The sequence below is a fragment of the Patagioenas fasciata genome, chromosome 6 (assembly GCF_037038585.1).
Source record: "Patagioenas fasciata isolate bPatFas1 chromosome 6, bPatFas1.hap1, whole genome shotgun sequence".
In the NCBI taxonomy this organism is placed as follows: Eukaryota; Metazoa; Chordata; class Aves; order Columbiformes; family Columbidae; genus Patagioenas; species Patagioenas fasciata.
In genome coordinates, this window is record NC_092525.1 from 45,247,208 (window position 1) to 45,271,313 (window position 24,106).

Sequence of the window (24,106 nt, forward strand, 5' to 3'; positions counted from 1 at the left end):
CACAATGCCCGCTACCGTGGTGAGGATGCGGGCACTCTGCAGGTGACAGGGACCCAGCAGGACTTGCTGTCAGCTCAGCAATTGCTCAGTTCCCCAAAGAAGCTGAATTCTGCAAATTGCTGCTTTTACTCTTGAAATGATGTCATCAGGTGGGTGTTTTGGTGTAATACACTGAAAACCAGAGCAGAAATGCTGAAATATTCCCATGATATGCATGGTCTCTGCACCAAACCACCATGTCTCAGTCTAAGTATGTCTGCCGCTTGTTCTTTTGTACTGCCAGCTGATTGTGGAAGTACAGTATAAAAACCATCTTTATGGAGAGATCTTTCTGGTTTAGGCTTAGTCTAAGTGTCTCAAGTAGCCGGGGCTTTTGTTTGGGCCTAATCCATAAGGTCTGATGGCTTTCCTCCTCATCTCAAGATGAATGTGGTAGAAAATATAAATCAAGGAAACCTCGTTTGGCCTAGCCTTGCCTTGCCTTGCCTTGCCTTATTTCCTTCTCATCCTGTTCTCTGTCCCAGCCTCTCTCACTAAGCCCTCGTCTGGCTGCGTGTCTCTTCTTTCCTCTCTCCTTTTCTCAAACTCTCCTGCTTCCTGGCTTTCGTCTTTCAATTCCTCCATTTCATTCCTGCAGCCCGGCACTACTTTTTCCTCTTGCCTCCCTTTGGCCTGCTCCCTTGGCTTTCTCCCTCTCTTCCATATCCTTCTTCCCGACTTGTCTCTTGGAGACTTTTGACCACTTTGGAGCCAAGTCTGGGCATGTTTTGGAAACTTTTCAGAGGCCTCGCTGGTGACAGGGGGGACAGCAGGCAGTGACAGGCTCGGGGCTGACAGGCTCCCCCTCCCCTAGCGGGCGCTCGGCTGCCACACCCAGCTGACGTAGAACCTTTGTCACAATGCCCGCTACCGTGGTGAGGATGCGGGCACTCTGCAGGTGACAGGGACCCAGCAGGACTTGCTGTCAGCTCAGCAATTGCTCAGTTCCCCAAAGAAGTTGAATTTTGCAAATTGCTGCTTTGCTCTTGAAATGATGTGATCAGGTGGGTGTTTTGGTGTAATACACTGAAAACCAGAGCAGAAATGCTGAAATATTCCCATGATATGCATGGTCTCTGCACCAAACCACCATGACTCAGCCTAAGTACATCTTCCGCTTGTTCTTTTGTACTGCCAGCTGATTGTGGAAGTACAGTATAAAAACCATCTTTATGGAGAGATCTTTCTGGTTTAGGCTTAGTCTAAGTGTCTCAAGTAGCCGGGGCTTTTGTTTGGGCCTAATCCATAAGGTCTGATGGCTTTCCTCCTCATCTCAAGATGAATGTGGTAGAAAATATAAATCAAGGAAACCTCGTTTGGCCTAGCATTGCCTTGCCTTGCCTTGCCTTATTTCCTTCTCATCCTGTTCTCTGTCCCAGCCTCTCTCACTAAGCCCTCGTCTGGCTGCATGTCTCTTCTTTCCTCTCTCCTTTTCTCAAACTCTCCTGCTTCCTGGCTTTCGTCTTTCAATTCCTCCATTTCAGTCCTGCAGCCCGGCACTACTTTTTTCTCTTGCCTCCCTTGGGCCTGCTCCCTTGGCTTTCTCCCTCTCTTCCATATCCTTCTTCCCGACTTGTCTCTTGGAGACTTTTGGCCACTTTGGACCCAAGTCTGGGCATGTTTTGGAAACTTTTCAGAGGCCTCGCTGGTGACAGGGGGGACAGCAGGCAGTGACAGGCCCGGGGCTGACAGGCTCCCCCTCCCCTAGCGGGCGCTCGGCTGCCACACCCAGCTGACGTAGAACCTTTGTCACAATGCCCGCTACCGTGGTGAGGATGCGGGCACTCTGCAGGTGACAGGGACCCAGCAGGACTTGCTGTCAGCTCAGCAATTGCTCAGTTCCCCAAAGAAGCTGAATTCTGCAAATTGCTGCTTTTGCTCTTGAAATGATGTCATCAGGTGGGTGTTTTGGTGTAATACACTGAAAACCAGAGCAGAAATGCTGAAATATTCCCATGATATGCATGGTCTCTGCACCAAACCACCATGTCTCAGCCTAAGTATGTCTGCCGCTTGTTCTTTTGTACTGCCAGCTGATTGTGGAAGTACAGTATAAAAACCATCTTTATGGAGAGATCTTTCTGGTTTAGGCTTAGTCTAAGTGTCTCAAGTAGCCGGGGCTTTTGTTTGGGCCTAATCCATATGGTCTGATGGCTTTCCTCTCATCTCAAGACGAATGTGGTAGAAAATATAAATCAAAGAAACGTCCTTTGGCATAGCCTTGCCTTGCCTTATTTCCTTCTCATCCTGTTCTCTGTCCCAGCCTCTCTCACTAAGCCCTCGTCTGGCTGCATGTCTCTTCTTTCCTCTCTCCTTTTCTCAAACTCTCCTGCTTCCTGGCTTTCGTCTTTCAATTCCTCCATTTCAGTCCTGCAGCCCGGCACTACTTTTTTCTCTTGCCTCCCTTGGGCCTGCTCCCTTGGCTTTCTCCCTCTCTTCCATATCCTTCTTCCCGACTTGTCTCTTGGAGACTTTTGGCCACTTTGGACCCAAGTCTGGGCATGTTTTGGAAACTTTTCAGAGGCCTCGCTGGTGACAGGGGGGACAGCAGGCAGTGACAGGCCCGGGGCTGACAGGCTCCCCCTCCCCTAGCGGGCGCTCGGCTGCCACACCCAGCTGACGTAGAACCTTTGTCACAATGCCCGCTACCGTGGTGAGGATGCGGGCACTCTGCAGGTGACAGGGACCCAGCAGGACTTGCTGTCAGCTCAGCAATTGCTCAGTTCCCCAAAGAAGCTGAATTCTGCAAATTGCTGCTTTTGCTCTTGAAATGATGTCATCAGGTGGGTGTTTTGGTGTAATACACTGAAAACCAGAGCAGAAATGCTGAAATATTCCCATGATATGCATGGTCTCTGCACCAAACCACCATGTCTCAGCCTAAGTATGTCTGCCGCTTGTTCTTTTGTACTGCCAGCTGATTGTGGAAGTACAGTATAAAAACCATCTTTATGGAGAGATCTTTCTGGTTTAGGCTTAGTCTAAGTGTCTCAAGTAGCCGGGGCTTTTGTTTGGGCCTAATCCATATGGTCTGATGGCTTTCCTCTCATCTCAAGACGAATGTGGTAGAAAATATAAATCAAAGAAACGTCCTTTGGCATAGCCTTGCCTTGCCTTATTTCCTTCTCATCCTGTTCTCTGTCCCAGCCTCTCTCACTAAGCCCTCGTCTGGCTGCATGTCTCTTCTTTCCTCTCTCCTTTTCTCAAACTCTCCTGCTTCCTGGCTTTCGTCTTTCAATTCCTCCATTTCAGTCCTGCAGCCCGGCACTACTTTTTTCTCTTGCCTCCCTTGGGCCTGCTCCCTTTGCTTTCTCCCTCTCTTCCATATCCTTCTTCCCGACTTGTCTCTTGGAGACTTTTGGCCACTTTGGACCCAAGTCTGGGCATGTTTTGGAAACTTTTCAGAGGCCTCGCTGGTGACAGGGGGGACAGCAGGCAGTGACAGGCCCGGGGCTGACAGGCTCCCCCTCCCCTAGCGGGCGCTCGGCTGCCACACCCAGCTGACGTAGAACCTTTGTCACAATGCCCGCTACCGTGGTGAGGATGCGGGCACTCTGTAGGTGACAGGGACCCAGCAGGACTTGCTGTCAGCTCAGCAATTGCTCAGTTCCCCAAAGAAGCTGAATTCTGCAAATTGCTGCTTTTACTCTTGAAATGATGTCATCAGGTGGGTGTTTTGGTGTAATACACTGAAAACCAGAGCAGAAATGCTGAAATATTCCCATGATATGCATGGTCTCTGCACCAAACCACCATGTCTCAGTCTAAGTATGTCTGCCGCTTGTTCTTTTGTACTGCCAGCTGATTGTGGAAGTACAGTATAAAAACCATCTTTATGGAGAGATCTTTCTGGTTTAGGCTTAGTCTAAGTGTCTCAAGTAGCCGGGGCTTTTGTTTGGGCCTAATCCATAAGGTCTGATGGCTTTCCTCCTCATCTCAAGATGAATGTGGTAGAAAATATAAATCAAGGAAACCTCGTTTGGCCTAGCCTTGCCTTGCCTTGCCTTGCCTTATTTCCTTCTCATCCTGTTCTCTGTCCCAGCCTCTCTCACTAAGCCCTCGTCTGGCTGCATGTCTCTTCTTTCCTCTCTCCTTTTCTCAAACTCTCCTGCTTCCTGGCTTTCGTCTTTCAATTCCTCCATTTCATTCCTGCAGCCCGGCACTACTTTTTCCTCTTGCCTCCCTTTGGCCTGCTCCCTTGGCTTTCTCCCTCTCTTCCATATCCTTCTTCCCGACTTGTCTCTTGGAGACTTTTGACCACTTTGGAGCCAAGTCTGGGCATGTTTTGGAAACTTTTCAGAGGCCTCGCTGGTGACAGGGGGGACAGCAGGCAGTGACAGGCTCGGGGCTGACAGGCTCCCCCTCCCCTAGCGGGCGCTCGGCTGCCACACCCAGCTGACGTAGAACCTTTGTCACAATGCCCGCTACCGTGGTGAGGATGCGGGCACTCTGCAGGTGACAGGGACCCAGCAGGACTTGCTGTCAGCTCAGCAATTGCTCAGTTCCCCAAAGAAGTTGAATTTTGCAAATTGCTGCTTTGCTCTTGAAATGATGTCATCAGGTGGGTGTTTTGGTGTAATACACTGAAAACCAGAGCAGAAATGCTGAAATATTCCCATGATATGCATGGTCTCTGCACCAAACCACCATGACTCAGCCTAAGTACATCTTCCGCTTGTTCTTTTGTACTGCCAGCTGATTGTGGAAGTACAGTATAAAAACCATCTTTATGGAGAGATCTTTCTGGTTTAGGCTTAGTCTAAGTGTCTCAAGTAGCCGGGGCTTTTGTTTGGGCCTAATCCATAAGGTCTGATGGCTTTCCTCCTCATCTCAAGATGAATGTGGTAGAAAATATAAATCAAGGAAACCTCGTTTGGCCTAGCATTGCCTTGCCTTGCCTTGCCTTATTTCCTTCTCATCCTGTTCTCTGTCCCAGCCTCTCTCACTAAGCCCTCGTCTGGCTGCATGTCTCTTCTTTCCTCTCTCCTTTTCTCAAACTCTCCTGCTTCCTGGCTTTCGTCTTTCAATTCCTCCATTTCAGTCCTGCAGCCCGGCACTACTTTTTTCTCTTGCCTCCCTTGGGCCTGCTCCCTTGGCTTTCTCCCTCTCTTCCATATCCTTCTTCCCGACTTGTCTCTTGGAGACTTTTGGCCACTTTGGACCCAAGTCTGGGCATGTTTTGGAAACTTTTCAGAGGCCTCGCTGGTGACAGGGGGGACAGCAGGCAGTGACAGGCCCGGGGCTGACAGGCTCCCCCTCCCCTAGCGGGCGCTCGGCTGCCACACCCAGCTGACGTAGAACCTTTGTCACAATGCCCGCTACCGTGGTGAGGATGCGGGCACTCTGCAGGTGACAGGGACCCAGCAGGACTTGCTGTCAGCTCAGCAATTGCTCAGTTCCCCAAAGAAGCTGAATTCTGCAAATTGCTGCTTTTGCTCTTGAAATGATGTCATCAGGTGGGTGTTTTGGTGTAATACACTGAAAACCAGAGCAGAAATGCTGAAATATTCCCATGATATGCATGGTCTCTGCACCAAACCACCATGTCTCAGCCTAAGTATGTCTGCCGCTTGTTCTTTTGTACTGCCAGCTGATTGTGGAAGTACAGTATAAAAACCATCTTTATGGAGAGATCTTTCTGGTTTAGGCTTAGTCTAAGTGTCTCAAGTAGCCGGGGCTTTTGTTTGGGCCTAATCCATATGGTCTGATGGCTTTCCTCTCATCTCAAGACGAATGTGGTAGAAAATATAAATCAAAGAAACGTCCTTTGGCATAGCCTTGCCTTGCCTTATTTCCTTCTCATCCTGTTCTCTGTCCCAGCCTCTCTCACTAAGCCCTCGTCTGGCTGCATGTCTCTTCTTTCCTCTCTCCTTTTCTCAAACTCTCCTGCTTCCTGGCTTTCGTCTTTCAATTCCTCCATTTCAGTCCTGCAGCCTGGCACTACTTTTTTCTCTTGCCTCCCTTGGGCCTGCTCCCTTGGCTTTCTCCCTCTCTTCCATATCCTTCTTCCCGACTTGTCTCTTGGAGACTTTTGGCCACTTTGGACCCAAGTCTGGGCATGTTTTGGAAACTTTTCAGAGGCCTCGCTGGTGACAGGGGGGACAGCAGGCAGTGACAGGCCCGGGGCTGACAGGCTCCCCCTCCCCTAGCGGGCGCTCGGCTGCCACACCCAGCTGACGTAGAACCTTTGTCACAATGCCCGCTACCGTGGTGAGGATGCGGGCACTCTGCAGGTGACAGGGACCCAGCAGGACTTGCTGTCAGCTCAGCAATTGCTCAGTTCCCCAAAGAAGCTGAATTCTGCAAATTGCTGCTTTTGCTCTTGAAATGATGTCATCAGGTGGGTGTTTTGGTGTAATACACTGAAAACCAGAGCAGAAATGCTGAAATATTCCCATGATATGCATGGTCTCTGCACCAAACCACCATGTCTCAGCCTAAGTATGTCTGCCGCTTGTTCTTTTGTACTGCCAGCTGATTGTGGAAGTACAGTATAAAAACCATCTTTATGGAGAGATCTTTCTGGTTTAGGCTTAGTCTAAGTGTCTCAAGTAGCCGGGGCTTTTGTTTGGGCCTAATCCATATGGTCTGATGGCTTTCCTCTCATCTCAAGACGAATGTGGTAGAAAATATAAATCAAAGAAACGTCCTTTGGCATAGCCTTGCCTTGCCTTATTTCCTTCTCATCCTGTTCTCTGTCCCAGCCTCTCTCACTAAGCCCTCGTCTGGCTGCATGTCTCTTCTTTCCTCTCTCCTTTTCTCAAACTCTCCTGCTTCCTGGCTTTCGTCTTTCAATTCCTCCATTTCAGTCCTGCAGCCCGGCACTACTTTTTTCTCTTGCCTCCCTTGGGCCTGCTCCCTTGGCTTTCTCCCTCTCTTCCATATCCTTCTTCCCGACTTGTCTCTTGGAGACTTTTGGCCACTTTGGACCCAAGTCTGGGCATGTTTTGGAAACTTTTCAGAGGCCTCGCTGGTGACAGGGGGGACAGCAGGCAGTGACAGGCCCGGGGCTGACAGGCTCCCCCTCCCCTAGCGGGCGCTCGGCTGCCACACCCAGCTGACGTAGAACCTTTGTCACAATGCCCGCTACCGTGGTGAGGATGCGGGCACTCTGCAGGTGACAGGGACCCAGCAGGACTTGCTGTCAGCTCAGCAATTGCTCAGTTCCCCAAAGAAGCTGAATTCTGCAAATTGCTGCTTTTGCTCTTGAAATGATGTCATCAGGTGGGTGTTTTGGTGTAATACACTGAAAACCAGAGCAGAAATGCTGAAATATTCCCATGATATGCATGGTCTCTGCACCAAACCACCATGTCTCAGCCTAAGTATGTCTGCCGCTTGTTCTTTTGTACTGCCAGCTGATTGTGGAAGTACAGTATAAAAACCATCTTTATGGAGAGATCTTTCTGGTTTAGGCTTAGTCTAAGTGTCTCAAGTAGCCGGGGCTTTTGTTTGGGCCTAATCCATAAGGTCTGATGGCTTTCCTCTCATCTCAAGATGAATGTGGTAGAAAATATAAATCAAGGAAACCTCGTTTGGCCTAGCCTTGCCTTGCCTTGCCTTGCCTTATTTCCTTCTCATCCTGTTCTCTGTCCCAGCCTCTCTCACTAAGCCCTCGTCTGGCTGCATGTCTCTTCTTTCCTCTCTCCTTTTCTCAAACTCTCCTGCTTCCTGGCTTTCGTCTTTCAATTCCTCCATTTCAGTCCTGCCGCCCGGCACTACTTTTTCCTCTTGCCTCCCTTTGGCCTGCTCCCTTGGCTTTCTCCCTCTCTTCCATATCCTTCTTCCCGACTTGTCTCTTGGAGACTTTTGGCCACTTTGGACCCAAGTCTGGGCATGTTTTGGAAACTTTTCAGAGGCCTCGCTGGTGACAGGGGGGACAGCAGGCAGTGACAGGCCCGGGGCTGACAGGCTCCCCCTCCCCTAGCGGGCGCTCGGCTGCCACACCCAGCTGACGTAGAACCTTTGTCACAATGCCCGCTACCGTGGTGAGGATGCGGGCACTCTGCAGGTGACAGGGACCCAGCAGGACTTGCTGTCAGCTCAGCAATTGCTCAGTTCCCCAAAGAAGCTGAATTCTGCAAATTGCTGCTTTTGCTCTTGAAATGATGTCATCAGGTGGGTGTTTTGGTGTAATACACTGAAAACCAGAGCAGAAATGCTGAAATATTCCCATGATATGCATGGTCTCTGCACCAAACCACCATGTCTCAGCCTAAGTATGTCTGCCGCTTGTTCTTTTGTACTGCCAGCTGATTGTGGAAGTACAGTATAAAAACCATCTTTATGGAGAGATCTTTCTGGTTTAGGCTTAGTCTAAGTGTCTCAAGTAGCCGGGGCTTTTGTTTGGGCCTAATCCATAAGGTCTGATGGCTTTCCTCCTCATCTCAAGATGAATGTGGTAGAAAATATAAATCAAGGAAACCTCGTTTGGCCTAGCCTTGCCTTGCCTTGCCTTGCCTTATTTCCTTCTCATCCTGTTCTCTGTCCCAGCCTCTCTCACTAAGCCCTCGTCTGGCTGCATGTCTCTTCTTTCCTCTCTCCTTTTCTCAAACTCTCCTGCTTCCTGGCTTTCGTCTTTCAATTCCTCCATTTCAGTCCTGCAGCCCGGCACTACTTTTTCCTCTTGCCTCCCTTTGGCCTGCTCCCTTGGCTTTCTCCCTCTCTTCCATATCCTTCTTCCCGACTTGTCTCTTGGAGACTTTTGACCACTTTGGAGCCAAGTCTGGGCATGTTTTGGAAACTTTTCAGAGGCCTCGCTGGTGACAGGGGGGACAGCAGGCAGTGACAGGCCCGGGGCTGACAGGCTCCCCCTCCCCTAGCGGGCGCTCGGCTGCCACACCCAGCTGACGTAGAACCTTTGTCACAATGCCCGCTACCGTGGTGAGGATGCGGGCACTCTGCAGGTGACAGGGACCCAGCAGGACTTGCTGTCAGCTCAGCAATTGCTCAGTTCCCCAAAGAAGCTGAATTCTGCAAATTGCTGCTTTTGCTCTTGAAATGATGTCATCAGGTGGGTGTTTTGGTGTAATACACTGAAAACCAGAGCAGAAATGCTGAAATATTCCCATGATATGCATGGTCTCTGCACCAAACCACCATGTCTCAGCCTAAGTATGTCTGCCGCTTGTTCTTTTGTACTGCCAGCTGATTGTGGAAGTACAGTATAAAAACCATCTTTATGGAGAGATCTTTCTGGTTTAGGCTTAGTCTAAGTGTCTCAAGTAGCCGGGGCTTTTGTTTGGGCCTAATCCATATGGTCTGATGGCTTTCCTCTCATCTCAAGACGAATGTGGTAGAAAATATAAATCAAAGAAACGTCCTTTGGCATAGCCTTGCCTTGCCTTATTTCCTTCTCATCCTGTTCTCTGTCCCAGCCTCTCTCACTAAGCCCTCGTCTGGCTGCATGTCTCTTCTTTCCTCTCTCCTTTTCTCAAACTCTCCTGCTTCCTGGCTTTCGTCTTTCAATTCCTCCATTTCAGTCCTGCAGCCCGGCACTACTTTTTTCTCTTGCCTCCCTTGGGCCTGCTCCCTTGGCTTTCTCCCTCTCTTCCATATCCTTCTTCCCGACTTGTCTCTTGGAGACTTTTGGCCACTTTGGACCCAAGTCTGGGCATGTTTTGGAAACTTTTCAGAGGCCTCGCTGGTGACAGGGGGGACAGCAGGCAGTGACAGGCCCGGGGCTGACAGGCTCCCCCTCCCCTAGCGGGCGCTCGGCTGCCACACCCAGCTGACGTAGAACCTTTGTCACAATGCCCGCTACCGTGGTGAGGATGCGGGCACTCTGCAGGTGACAGGGACCCAGCAGGACTTGCTGTCAGCTCAGCAATTGCTCAGTTCCCCAAAGAAGCTGAATTCTGCAAATTGCTGCTTTTGCTCTTGAAATGATGTCATCAGGTGGGTGTTTTGGTGTAATACACTGAAAACCAGAGCAGAAATGCTGAAATATTCCCATGATATGCATGGTCTCTGCACCAAACCACCATGTCTCAGCCTAAGTATGTCTGCCGCTTGTTCTTTTGTACTGCCAGCTGATTGTGGAAGTACAGTATAAAAACCATCTTTATGGAGAGATCTTTCTGGTTTAGGCTTAGTCTAAGTGTCTCAAGTAGCCGGGGCTTTTGTTTGGGCCTAATCCATAAGGTCTGATGGCTTTCCTCTCATCTCAAGATGAATGTGGTAGAAAATATAAATCAAGGAAACCTCGTTTGGCCTAGCCTTGCCTTGCCTTGCCTTGCCTTATTTCCTTCTCATCCTGTTCTCTGTCCCAGCCTCTCTCACTAAGCCCTCGTCTGGCTGCATGTCTCTTCTTTCCTCTCTCCTTTTCTCAAACTCTCCTGCTTCCTGGCTTTCGTCTTTCAATTCCTCCATTTCAGTCCTGCAGCCCGGCACTACTTTTTCCTCTTGCCTCCCTTTGGCCTGCTCCCTTGGCTTTCTCCCTCTCTTCCATATCCTTCTTCCCGACTTGTCTCTTGGAGACTTTTGGCCACTTTGGACCCAAGTCTGGGCATGTTTTGGAAACTTTTCAGAGGCCTCGCTGGTGACAGGGGGGACAGCAGGCAGTGACAGGCCCGGGGCTGACAGGCTCCCCCTCCCCTAGCGGGCGCTCGGCTGCCACACCCAGCTGACGTAGAACCTTTGTCACAATGCCCGCTACCGTGGTGAGGATGCGGGCACTCTGCAGGTGACAGGGACCCAGCAGGACTTGCTGTCAGCTCAGCAATTGCTCAGTTCCCCAAAGAAGCTGAATTCTGCAAATTGCTGCTTTTGCTCTTGAAATGATGTCATCAGGTGGGTGTTTTGGTGTAATACACTGAAAACCAGAGCAGAAATGCTGAAATATTCCCATGATATGCATGGTCTCTGCACCAAACCACCATGTCTCAGCCTAAGTATGTCTGCCGCTTGTTCTTTTGTACTGCCAGCTGATTGTGGAAGTACAGTATAAAAACCATCTTTATGGAGAGATCTTTCTGGTTTAGGCTTAGTCTAAGTGTCTCAAGTAGCCGGGGCTTTTGTTTGGGCCTAATCCATATGGTCTGATGGCTTTCCTCTCATCTCAAGATGAATGTGGTAGAAAATATAAATCAAAGAAACGTCCTTTGGCCTAGCCTTGCCTTGCCTTATTTCCTTCTCATCCTGTTCTCTGTCCCAGCCTCTCTCACTAAGCCCTCGTCTGGCTGCATGTCTCTTCTTTCCTCTCTCCTTTTCTCAAACTCTCCTGCTTCCTGGCTTTCGTCTTTCAATTCCTCCATTTCAGTCCTGCAGCCCGGCACTACTTTTTTCTCTTGCCTCCCTTGGGCCTGCTCCCTTGGCTTTCTCCCTCTCTTCCATATCCTTCTTCCCGACTTGTCTCTTGGAGACTTTTGGCCACTTTGGACCCAAGTCTGGGCATGTTTTGGAAACTTTTCAGAGGCCTCGCTGGTGACAGGGGGGACAGCAGGCAGTGACAGGCCCGGGGCTGACAGGCTCCCCCTCCCCTAGCGGGCGCTCGGCTGCCACACCCAGCTGACGTAGAACCTTTGTCACAATGCCCGCTACCGTGGTGAGGATGCGGGCACTCTGCAGGTGACAGGGACCCAGCAGGACTTGCTGTCAGCTCAGCAATTGCTCAGTTCCCCAAAGAAGCTGAATTCTGCAAATTGCTGCTTTTGCTCTTGAAATGATGTCATCAGGTGGGTGTTTTGGTGTAATACACTGAAAACCAGAGCAGAAATGCTGAAATATTCCCATGATATGCATGGTCTCTGCACCAAACCACCATGTCTCAGCCTAAGTATGTCTGCCGCTTGTTCTTTTGTACTGCCAGCTGATTGTGGAAGTACAGTATAAAAACCATCTTTATGGAGAGATCTTTCTGGTTTAGGCTTAGTCTAAGTGTCTCAAGTAGCCGGGGCTTTTGTTTGGGCCTAATCCATATGGTCTGATGGCTTTCCTCTCATCTCAAGATGAATGTGGTAGAAAATATAAATCAAAGAAACGTCCTTTGGCCTAGCCTTGCCTTGCCTTATTTCCTTCTCATCCTGTTCTCTGTCCCAGCCTCTCTCACTAAGCCCTCGTCTGGCTGCATGTCTCTTCTTTCCTCTCTCCTTTTCTCAAACTCTCCTGCTTCCTGGCTTTCGTCTTTCAATTCCTCCATTTCAGTCCTGCAGCCCGGCACTACTTTTTTCTCTTGCCTCCCTTGGGCCTGCTCCCTTGGCTTTCTCCCTCTCTTCCATATCCTTCTTCCCGACTTGTCTCTTGGAGACTTTTGGCCACTTTGGACCCAAGTCTGGGCATGTTTTGGAAACTTTTCAGAGGCCTCGCTGGTGACAGGGGGGACAGCAGGCAGTGACAGGCCCGGGGCTGACAGGCTCCCCCTCCCCTAGCGGGCGCTCGGCTGCCACACCCAGCTGACGTAGAACCTTTGTCACAATGCCCGCTACCGTGGTGAGGATGCGGGCACTCTGCAGGTGACAGGGACCCAGCAGGACTTGCTGTCAGCTCAGCAATTGCTCAGTTCCCCAAAGAAGCTGAATTCTGCAAATTGCTGCTTTTGCTCTTGAAATGATGTCATCAGGTGGGTGTTTTGGTGTAATACACTGAAAACCAGAGCAGAAATGCTGAAATATTCCCATGATATGCATGGTCTCTGCACCAAACCACCATGTCTCAGCCTAAGTATGTCTGCCGCTTGTTCTTTTGTACTGCCAGCTGATTGTGGAAGTACAGTATAAAAACCATCTTTATGGAGAGATCTTTCTGGTTTAGGCTTAGTCTAAGTGTCTCAAGTAGCCGGGGCTTTTGTTTGGGCCTAATCCATAAGGTCTGATGGCTTTCCTCCTCATCTCAAGATGAATGTGGTACAAAATATAAATCAAGGAAACCTCGTTTGGCCTAGCCTTGCCTTGCCTTGCCTTGCCTTATTTCCTTCTCATCCTGTTCTCTGTCCCAGCCTCTCTCACTAAGCCCTCGTCTGGCTGCATGTCTCTTCTTTCCTCTCTCCTTTTCTCAAACTCTCCTGCTTCCTGGCTTCGTCTTTCAATTCCTCCATTTCATTCCTGCAGCCCGGCACTACTTTTTCCTCTTGCCTCCCTTTGGCCTGCTCCCTTGACTTTCTCCCTCTCTTCCATATCCTTCTTCCCGACTTGTCTCTTGGAGACTTTTGACCACTTTGGAGCCAAGTCTGGGGATGTATTGAAACTTTTCAGAGGCCTCGCTGGTGACAGGGGGGACAGCAGGCAGTGACAGGCCCGGGGCTGACAGGCTCCCCCTCCCCTAGCGGGCGCTCGGCTGCCACACCCAGCTGACGTAGAACCTTTGTCACAATGCCCGCTACCGTGGTGAGGATGCGGGCACTCTGCAGGTGACAGGGACCCAGCAGGACTTGCTGTCAGCTCAGCAATTGCTCAGTTCCCCAAAGAAGCTAAATGCTGCAAATTGCTGCTTTTGCTCTTGAAATGATGTCATCAGGTGGGTGTTTTGGTGTAATACACTGAAAACCAGAGCAGAAATGCTGAAATATTCCCATGATATGCATGGTCTCTGCACCAAACCACCATGTCTCAGCCTAAGTATGTCTGCCGCTTGTTCTTTTGTACCGCCAGCTTATTGTGGAAGTACAGTATAAAAACCATCTTCATGGAGAGATCTTTCTGGTTTAGGCTTAGTCTAAGTGTCTCAAGTAGCCGGGGCTTTTGTTTGGGCCTAATCCATATGGTCTGATGGCTTTCCTCTCATCTCAAGATGAATGTGGTAGAAAATATAAATCAAAGAAACGTCCTTTGGCCTAGCCTTGCCTTGCCTTATTTCCTTCTCATCCTGTTCTCTGTCCCAGCCTCTCTCACTAAGCCCTCGTCTGGCTGCATGTCTCTTCTTTCCTCTCTCCTTTTCTCAAACTCTCCTGCTTCCTGGCTTTCCTCTTTCAATTCCTCCATTTCAGTCCTGCAGCCCGGCACTACTTTTTTCTCTTGCCTCCCTTTGGTCTGCTCCCTTGGCTTTCTCCCTCTCTTCCATATTCTTCTTCCCGACTTGTCTCTTGGAGACTTTTGGCCACTTTGGACCCAAGTCTGGGCATGTTTTGGAAACTTTTCAGAGGCCTCGCTGGTGACAGGGGGGACAGCAGGCAGTGACAGGCCCGGGGCTGACAGGCTCCCCCTCCCCTAGCTGGCGCTCGGCTGCCACACCCAGCTGACGTAGAACCTTTGTCACAATGCCCGCTACCGTGGGGAGGATGCGGGCACTCTGCAGGTGACAGGGACCCAGCAGGACTTGCTGTCAGCTCAGCAATTGCTCAGTTCCCCAAAGAAGCTGAATTCTGCAAATTGCTGCTTTTGCTCTTGAAATGATGTCATCAGGTGGGTGTTTTGGTGTAATACACTGAAAACCAGAGCAGAAATGCTGAAATATTCCCATGATATGCATGGTCTCTGCACCAAACCACCATGTCTCAGCCTAAGTATGTCTGCCGCTTGTTCTTTTGTACTGCCAGCTGATTGTGGAAGTACAGTATAAAAACCATCTTTATGGAGAGATCTTTCTGGTTTAGGCTTAGTCTAAGTGTCTCAAGTAGCCGGGGCTTTTGTTTGGGCCTAATCCATAAGGTCTGATGGCTTTCCTCCTCATCTCAAGATGAATGTGGTAGAAAATATAAATCAAGGAAACCTCGTTTGGCCTAGCCTTGCCTTGCCTTGCCTTGCCTTATTTCCTTCTCATCCTGTTCTCTGTCCCAGCCTCTCTCACTAAGCCCTCGTCTGGCTGCATGTCTCTTCTTTCCTCTCTCCTTTTCTCAAACTCTCCTGCTTCCTGGCTTTCGTCTTTCAATTCCTCCATTTCATTCCTGCAGCCCGGCACTACTTTTTCCTCTTGCCTCCCTTTGGCCTGCTCCCTTGGCTTTCTCCCTCTCTTCCATATCCTTCTTCCCGACTTGTCTCTTGGAGACTTTTGACCACTTTGGACCCAAGTCTGGGCATGTTTTGAAACTTTTCAGAGGCCTCGCTTGTGACAGGGGGGACAGCAGGCAGTGACAGGCCCGGGGCTGACAGGCTCCCCCTCCCCTAGCGGGCGCTCGGCTGCCACACCCAGCTGACGTAGAACCTTTGTCACAATGCCCGCTACCGTGGGGAGGATGCGGGCACTCTGCAGGTGACAGGGACCCAGCAGGACTTGCTGTCAGCTCAGCAATTGCTCAGTTCCCCAAAGAAGCTGAATTCTGCAAATTGCTGCTTTTGCTCTTGAAATGATGTCATCAGGTGGGTGTTTTGGTGTAATACACTGAAAACCAGAGCAGAAATGCTGAAATATTCCCATGATATGCATGGTCTCTGCACCAAACCACCATGTCTCAGCCTAAGTATGTCTGCCGCTTGTTCTTTTGTACTGCCAGCTGATTGTGGAAGTACAGTATAAAAACCATCTTTATGGAGAGATCTTTCTGGTTTAGGCTTAGTCTAAGTGTCTCAAGTAGCCGGGGCTTTTGTTTGGGCCTAATCCATAAGGTCTGATGGCTTTCCTCCTCATCTCAAGATGAATGTGGTAGAAAATATAAATCAAGGAAACCTCGTTTGGCCTAGCCTTGCCTTGCCTTGCCTTGCCTTATTTCCTTCTCATCCTGTTCTCTGTCCCAGCCTCTCTCACTAAGCCCTCGTCTGGCTGCATGTCTCTTCTTTCCTCTCTCCTTTTCTCAAACTCTCCTGCTTCCTGGCTTTCGTCTTTCAATTCCTCCATTTCAGTCCTGCAGCCCGGCACTACTTTTTCCTCTTGCCTCCCTTTGGCCTGCTCCCTTGGCTTTCTCCCTCTCTTCCATATCCTTCTTCCCGACTTGTCTCTTGGAGACTTTTGACCACTTTGGAGCCAAGTCTGGGCATGTTTTGGAAACTTTTCAGAGGCCTCGCTGGTGACAGGGGGGACAGCAGGCAGTGACAGGCCCGGGGCTGACAGGCTCCCCCTCCCCTAGCGGGCGCTCGGCTGCCACACCCAGCTGACGTAGAACCTTTGTCACAATGCCCGCTACCGTGGTGAGGATGCGGGCACTCTGCAGGTGACAGGGACCCAGCAGGACTTGCTGTCAGCTCAGCAATTGCTCAGTTCCCCAAAGAAGCTGAATTCTGCAAATTGCTGCTTTTGCTCTTGAAATGATGTCATCAGGTGGGTGTTTTGGTGTAATACACTGAAAACCAGAGCAGAAATGCTGAAATATTCCCATGATATGCATGGTCTCTGCACCAAACCACCATGTCTCAGCCTAAGTATGTCTGCCGCTTGTTCTTTTGTACTGCCAGCTGATTGTGGAAGTACAGTATAAAAACCATCTTTATGGAGAGATCTTTCTGGTTTAGGCTTAGTCTAAGTGTCTCAAGTAGCCGGGGCTTTTGTTTGGGCCTAATCCATATGGTCTGATGGCTTTCCTCTCATCTCAAGACGAATGTGGTAGAAAATATAAATCAAAGAAACGTCCTTTGGCATAGCCTTGCCTTGCCTTATTTCCTTCTCATCCTGTTCTCTGTCCCAGCCTCTCTCACTAAGCCCTCGTCTGGCTGCATGTCTCTTCTTTCCTCTCTCCTTTTCTCAAACTCTCCTGCTTCCTGGCTTTCGTCTTTCAATTCCTCCATTTCAGTCCTGCAGCCCGGCACTACTTTTTTCTCTTGCCTCCCTTGGGCCTGCTCCCTTGGCTTTCTCCCTCTCTTCCATATCCTTCTTCCCGACTTGTCTCTTGGAGACTTTTGGCCACTTTGGACCCAAGTCTGGGCATGTTTTGGAAACTTTTCAGAGGCCTCGCTGGTGACAGGGGGGACAGCAGGCAGTGACAGGCCCGGGGCTGACAGGCTCCCCCTCCCCTAGCGGGCGCTCGGCTGCCACACCCAGCTGACGTAGAACCTTTGTCACAATGCCCGCTACCGTGGTGAGGATGCGGGCACTCTGCAGGTGACAGGGACCCAGCAGGACTTGCTGTCAGCTCAGCAATTGCTCAGTTCCCCAAAGAAGCTGAATTCTGCAAATTGCTGCTTTTGCTCTTGAAATGATGTCATCAGGTGGGTGTTTTGGTGTAATACACTGAAAACCAGAGCAGAAATGCTGAAATATTCCCATGATATGCATGGTCTCTGCACCAAACCACCATGTCTCAGCCTAAGTATGTCTGCCGCTTGTTCTTTTGTACTGCCAGCTGATTGTGGAAGTACAGTATAAAAACCATCTTTATGGAGAGATCTTTCTGGTTTAGGCTTAGTCTAAGTGTCTCAAGTAGCCGGGGCTTTTGTTTGGGCCTAATCCATAAGGTCTGATGGCTTTCCTCCTCATCTCAAGATGAATGTGGTAGAAAATATAAATCAAGGAAACCTCGTTTGGCCTAGCCTTGCCTTGCCTTGCCTTGCCTTATTTCCTTCTCATCCTGTTCTCTGTCCCAGCCTCTCTCACTAAGCCCTCGTCTGGCTGCATGTCTCTTCTTTCCTCTCTCCTTTTCTCAAACTCTCCTGCTTCCTGGCTTTCGTCTTTCAATTCCTCCATTTCAGTCCTGCAGCCCGGCACTACTTTTTCCTCTTGCCTCCCTTTGGCCTGCTCCCTTGGCTTTCTCCCTCTCTTCCATATCCTTCTTCCCGACTTGTCTCTTGGAGACTTTTGACCACTTTGGAGCCAAGTCTGGGCATGTTTTGGAAACTTTTCAGAGGCCTCGCTGGTGACAGGGGGGACAGCAGGCAGTGACAGGCCCGGGGCTGACAGGCTCCCCCTCCCCTAGCGGGCGCTCGGCTGCCACACCCAGCTGACGTAGAACCTTTGTCACAATGCCCGCTACCGTGGTGAGGATGCGGGCACTCTGCAGGTGACAGGGACCCAGCAGGACTTGCTGTCAGCTCAGCAATTGCTCAGTTCCCCAAAGAAGCTGAATTCTGCAAATTGCTGCTTTTGCTCTTGAAATGATGTCATCAGGTGGGTGTTTTGGTGTAATACACTGAAAACCAGAGCAGAAATGCTGAAATATTCCCATGATATGCATGGTCTCTGCACCAAACCACCATGTCTCAGCCTAAGTATGTCTGCCGCTTGTTCTTTTGTACTGCCAGCTGATTGTGGAAGTACAGTATAAAAACCATCTTTATGGAGAGATCTTTCTGGTTTAGGCTTAGTCTAAGTGTCTCAAGTAGCCGGGGCTTTTGTTTGGGCCTAATCCATATGGTCTGATGGCTTTCCTCTCATCTCAAGACGAATGTGGTAGAAAATATAAATCAAAGAAACGTCCTTTGGCATAGCCTTGCCTTGCCTTATTTCCTTCTCATCCTGTTCTCTGTCCCAGCCTCTCTCACTAAGCCCTCGTCTGGCTGCATGTCTCTTCTTTCCTCTCTCCTTTTCTCAAACTCTCCTGCTTCCTGGCTTTCGTCTTTCAATTCCTCCATTTCAGTCCTGCAGCCCGGCACTACTTTTTTCTCTTGCCTCCCTTGGGCCTGCTCCCTTGGCTTTCTCCCTCTCTTCCATATCCTTCTTCCCGACTTGTCTCTTGGAGACTTTTGGCCACTTTGGACCCAAGTCTGGGCATGTTTTGGAAACTTTTCAGAGGCCTCGCTGGTGACAGGGGGGACAGCAGGCAGTGACAGGCCCGGGGCTGACAGGCTCCCCCTCCCCTAGCGGGCGCTCGGCTGCCACACCCAGCTGACGTAGAACCTTTGTCACAATGCCCGCTACCGTGGTGAGGATGCGGGCACTCTGCAGGTGACAGGGACCCAGCAGGACTTGCTGTCAGCTCAGCAATTGCTCAGTTCCCCAAAGAAGCTGAATTCTGCAAATTGCTGCTTTTGCTCTTGAAATGATGTCATCAGGTGGGTGTTTTGGTGTAATACACTGAAAACCAGAGCAGAAATGCTGAAATATTCCCATGATATGCATGGTCTCTGCACCAAACCACCATGTCTCAGCCTAAGTATGTCTGCCGCTTGTTCTTTTGTACTGCCAGCTGATTGTGGAAGTACAGTATAAAAACCATCTTTATGGAGAGATCTTTCTGGTTTAGGCTTAGTCTAAGTGTCTCAAGTAGCCGGGGCTTTTGTTTGGGCCTAATCCATAAGGTCTGATGGCTTTCCTCTCATCTCAAGATGAATGTGGTAGAAAATATAAATCAAGGAAACCTCGTTTGGCCTAGCCTTGCCTTGCCTTGCCTTGCCTTATTTCCTTCTCATCCTGTTCTCTGTCCCAGCCTCTCTCACTAAGCCCTCGTCTGGCTGCATGTCTCTTCTTTCCTCTCTCCTTTTCTCAAACTCTCCTGCTTCCTGGCTTTCGTCTTTCAATTCCTCCATTTCAGTCCTGCAGCCCGGCACTACTTTTTCCTCTTGCCTCCCTTTGGCCTGCTCCCTTGGCTTTCTCCCTCTCTTCCATATCCTTCTTCCCGACTTGTCTCTTGGAGACTTTTGGCCACTTTGGACCCAAGTCTGGGCATGTTTTGGAAACTTTTCAGAGGCCTCGCTGGTGACAGGGGGGACAGCAGGCAGTGACAGGCCCGGGGCTGACAGGCTCCCCCTCCCCTAGCGGGCGCTCGGCTGCCACACCCAGCTGACGTAGAACCTTTGTCACAATGCCCGCTACCGTGGTGAGGATGCGGGCACTCTGCAGGTGACAGGGACCCAGCAGGACTTGCTGTCAGCTCAGCAATTGCTCAGTTCCCCAAAGAAGCTGAATTCTGCAAATTGCTGCTTTTGCTCTTGAAATGATGTCATCAGGTGGGTGTTTTGGTGTAATACACTGAAAACCAGAGCAGAAATGCTGAAATATTCCCATGATATGCATGGTCTCTGCACCAAACCACCATGTCTCAGCCTAAGTATGTCTGCCGCTTGTTCTTTTGTACTGCCAGCTGATTGTGGAAGTACAGTATAAAAACCATCTTTATGGAGAGATCTTTCTGGTTTAGGCTTAGTCTAAGTGTCTCAAGTAGCCGGGGCTTTTGTTTGGGCCTAATCCATATGGTCTGATGGCTTTCCTCTCATCTCAAGATGAATGTGGTAGAAAATATAAATCAAAGAAACGTCCTTTGGCCTAGCCTTGCCTTGCCTTATTTCCTTCTCATCCTGTTCTCTGTCCCAGCCTCTCTCACTAAGCCCTCGTCTGGCTGCATGTCTCTTCTTTCCTCTCTCCTTTTCTCAAACTCTCCTGCTTCCTGGCTTTCGTCTTTCAATTCCTCCATTTCAGTCCTGCAGCCCGGCACTACTTTTTTCTCTTGCCTCCCTTGGGCCTGCTCCCTTGGCTTTCTCCCTCTCTTCCATATCCTTCTTCCCGACTTGTCTCTTGGAGACTTTTGGCCACTTTGGACCCAAGTCTGGGCATGTTTTGGAAACTTTTCAGAGGCCTCGCTGGTGACAGGGGGGACAGCAGGCAGTGACAGGCCCGGGGCTGACAGGCTCCCCCTCCCCTAGCGGGCGCTCGGCTGCCACACCCAGCTGACGTAGAACCTTTGTCACAATGCCCGCTACCGTGGTGAGGATGCGGGCACTCTGCAGGTGACAGGGACCCAGCAGGACTTGCTGTCAGCTCAGCAATTGCTCAGTTCCCCAAAGAAGCTGAATTCTGCAAATTGCTGCTTTTGCTCTTGAAATGATGTCATCAGGTGGGTGTTTTGGTGTAATACACTGAAAACCAGAGCAGAAATGCTGAAATATTCCCATGATATGCATGGTCTCTGCACCAAACCACCATGTCTCAGCCTAAGTATGTCTGCCGCTTGTTCTTTTGTACTGCCAGCTGATTGTGGAAGTACAGTATAAAAACCATCTTTATGGAGAGATCTTTCTGGTTTAGGCTTAGTCTAAGTGTCTCAAGTAGCCGGGGCTTTTGTTTGGGCCTAATCCATATGGTCTGATGGCTTTCCTCTCATCTCAAGATGAATGTGGTAGAAAATATAAATCAAAGAAACGTCCTTTGGCCTAGCCTTGCCTTGCCTTATTTCCTTCTCATCCTGTTCTCTGTCCCAGCCTCTCTCACTAAGCCCTCGTCTGGCTGCATGTCTCTTCTTTCCTCTCTCCTTTTCTCAAACTCTCCTGCTTCCTGGCTTTCGTCTTTCAATTCCTCCATTTCAGTCCTGCAGCCCGGCACTACTTTTTTCTCTTGCCTCCCTTGGGCCTGCTCCCTTGGCTTTCTCCCTCTCTTCCATATCCTTCTTCCCGACTTGTCTCTTGGAGACTTTTGGCCACTTTGGACCCAAGTCTGGGCATGTTTTGGAAACTTTTCAGAGGCCTCGCTGGTGACAGGGGGGACAGCAGGCAGTGACAGGCCCGGGGCTGACAGGCTCCCCCTCCCCTAGCGGGCGCTCGGCTGCCACACCCAGCTGACGTAGAACCTTTGTCACAATGCCCGCTACCGTGGTGAGGATGCGGGCACTCTGCAGGTGACAGGGACCCAGCAGGACTTGCTGTCAGCTCAGCAATTGCTCAGTTCCCCAAAGAAGCTGAATTCTGCAAATTGCTGCTTTTGCTCTTGAAATGATGTCATCAGGTGGGTGTTTTGGTGTAATACACTGAAAACCAGAGCAGAAATGCTGAAATATTCCCATGATATGCATGGTCTCTGCACCAAACCACCATGTCTCAGCCTAAGTATGTCTGCCGCTTGTTCTTTTGTACTGCCAGCTGATTGTGGAAGTACAGTATAAAAACCATCTTTATGGAGAGATCTTTCTGGTTTAGGCTTAGTCTAAGTGTCTCAAGTAGCCGGGGCTTTTGTTTGGGCCTAATCCATAAGGTCTGATGGCTTTCCTCCTCATCTCAAGATGAATGTGGTACAAAATATAAATCAAGGAAACCTCGTTTGGCCTAGCCTTGCCTTGCCTTGCCTTGCCTTATTTCCTTCTCATCCTGTTCTCTGTCCCAGCCTCTCTCACTAAGCCCTCGTCTGGCTGCATGTCTCTTCTTTCCTCTCTCCTTTTCTCAAACTCTCCTGCTTCCTGGCTTCGTCTTTCAATTCCTCCATTTCATTCCTGCAGCCCGGCACTACTTTTTCCTCTTGCCTCCCTTTGGCCTGCTCCCTTGACTTTCTCCCTCTCTTCCATATCCTTCTTCCCGACTTGTCTCTTGGAGACTTTTGACCACTTTGGAGCCAAGTCTGGGGATGTATTGAAACTTTTCAGAGGCCTCGCTGGTGACACGGGGGACAGCAGGCAGTGACAGGCCCGGGGCTGACAGGCTCCCCCTCCCCTAGCGGGCGCTCGGCTGCCACACCCAGCTGACGTAGAACCTTTGTCACAATGCCCGCTACCGTGGTGAGGATGCGGGCACTCTGCAGGTGACAGGGACCCAGCAGGACTTGCTGTCAGCTCAGCAATTGCTCAGTTCCCCAAAGAAGCTAAATGCTGCAAATTGCTGCTTTTGCTCTTGAAATGATGTCATCAGGTGGGTGTTTTGGTGTAATACACTGAAAACCAGAGCAGAAATGCTGAAATATTCCCATGATATGCATGGTCTCTGCACCAAACCACCATGTCTCAGCCTAAGTATGTCTGCCGCTTGTTCTTTTGTACCGCCAGCTTATTGTGGAAGTACAGTATAAAAACCATCTTCATGGAGAGATCTTTCTGGTTTAGGCTTAGTCTAAGTGTCTCAAGTAGCCGGGGCTTTTGTTTGGGCCTAATCCATATGGTCTGATGGCTTTCCTCTCATCTCAAGATGAATGTGGTAGAAAATATAAATCAAAGAAACGTCCTTTGGCCTAGCCTTGCCTTGCCTTATTTCCTTCTCATCCTGTTCTCTGTCCCAGCCTCTCTCACTAAGCCCTCGTCTGGCTGCATGTCTCTTCTTTCCTCTCTCCTTTTCTCAAACTCTCCTGCTTCCTGGCTTTCCTCTTTCAATTCCTCCATTTCAGTCCTGCAGCCCGGCACTACTTTTTTCTCTTGCCTCCCTTTGGTCTGCTCCCTTGGCTTTCTCCCTCTCTTCCATATTCTTCTTCCCGACTTGTCTCTTGGAGACTTTTGGCCACTTTGGACCCAAGTCTGGGCATGTTTTGGAAACTTTTCAGAGGCCTCGCTGGTGACAGGGGGGACAGCAGGCAGTGACAGGCCCGGGGCTGACAGGCTCCCCCTCCCCTAGCTGGCGCTCGGCTGCCACACCCAGCTGACGTAGAACCTTTGTCACAATGCCCGCTACCGTGGGGAGGATGCGGGCACTCTGCAGGTGACAGGGACCCAGCAGGACTTGCTGTCAGCTCAGCAATTGCTCAGTTCCCCAAAGAAGCTGAATTCTGCAAATTGCTGCTTTTGCTCTTGAAATGATGTCATCAGGTGGGTGTTTTGGTGTAATACACTGAAAACCAGAGCAGAAATGCTGAAATATTCCCATGATATGCATGGTCTCTGCACCAAACCACCATGTCTCAGCCTAAGTATGTCTGCCGCTTGTTCTTTTGTACTGCCAGCTGATTGTGGAAGTACAGTATAAAAACCATCTTTATGGAGAGATCTTTCTGGTTTAGGCTTAGTCTAAGTGTCTCAAGTAGCCGGGGCTTTTGTTTGGGCCTAATCCATAAGGTCTGATGGCTTTCCTCCTCATCTCAAGATGAATGTGGTAGAAAATATAAATCAAGGAAACCTCGTTTGGCCTAGCCTTGCCTTGCCTTGCCTTGCCTTATTTCCTTCTCATCCTGTTCTCTGTCCCAGCCTCTCTCACTAAGCCCTCGTCTGGCTGCATGTCTCTTCTTTCCTCTCTCCTTTTCTCAAACTCTCCTGCTTCCTGGCTTTCGTCTTTCAATTCCTCCATTTCATTCCTGCAGCCCGGCACTACTTTTTCCTCTTGCCTCCCTTTGGCCTGCTCCCTTGGCTTTCTCCCTCTCTTCCATATCCTTCTTCCCGACTTGTCTCTTGGAGACTTTTGACCACTTTGGACCCAAGTCTGGGCATGTTTTGAAACTTTTCAGAGGCCTCGCTTGTGACAGGGGGGACAGCAGGCAGTGACAGGCCCGGGGCTGACAGGCTCCCCCTCCCCTAGCGGGCGCTCGGCTGCCACACCCAGCTGACGTAGAACCTTTGTCACAATGCCCGCTACCGTGGGGAGGATGCGGGCACTCTGCAGGTGACAGGGACCCAGCAGGACTTGCTGTCAGCTCAGCAATTGCTCAGTTCCCC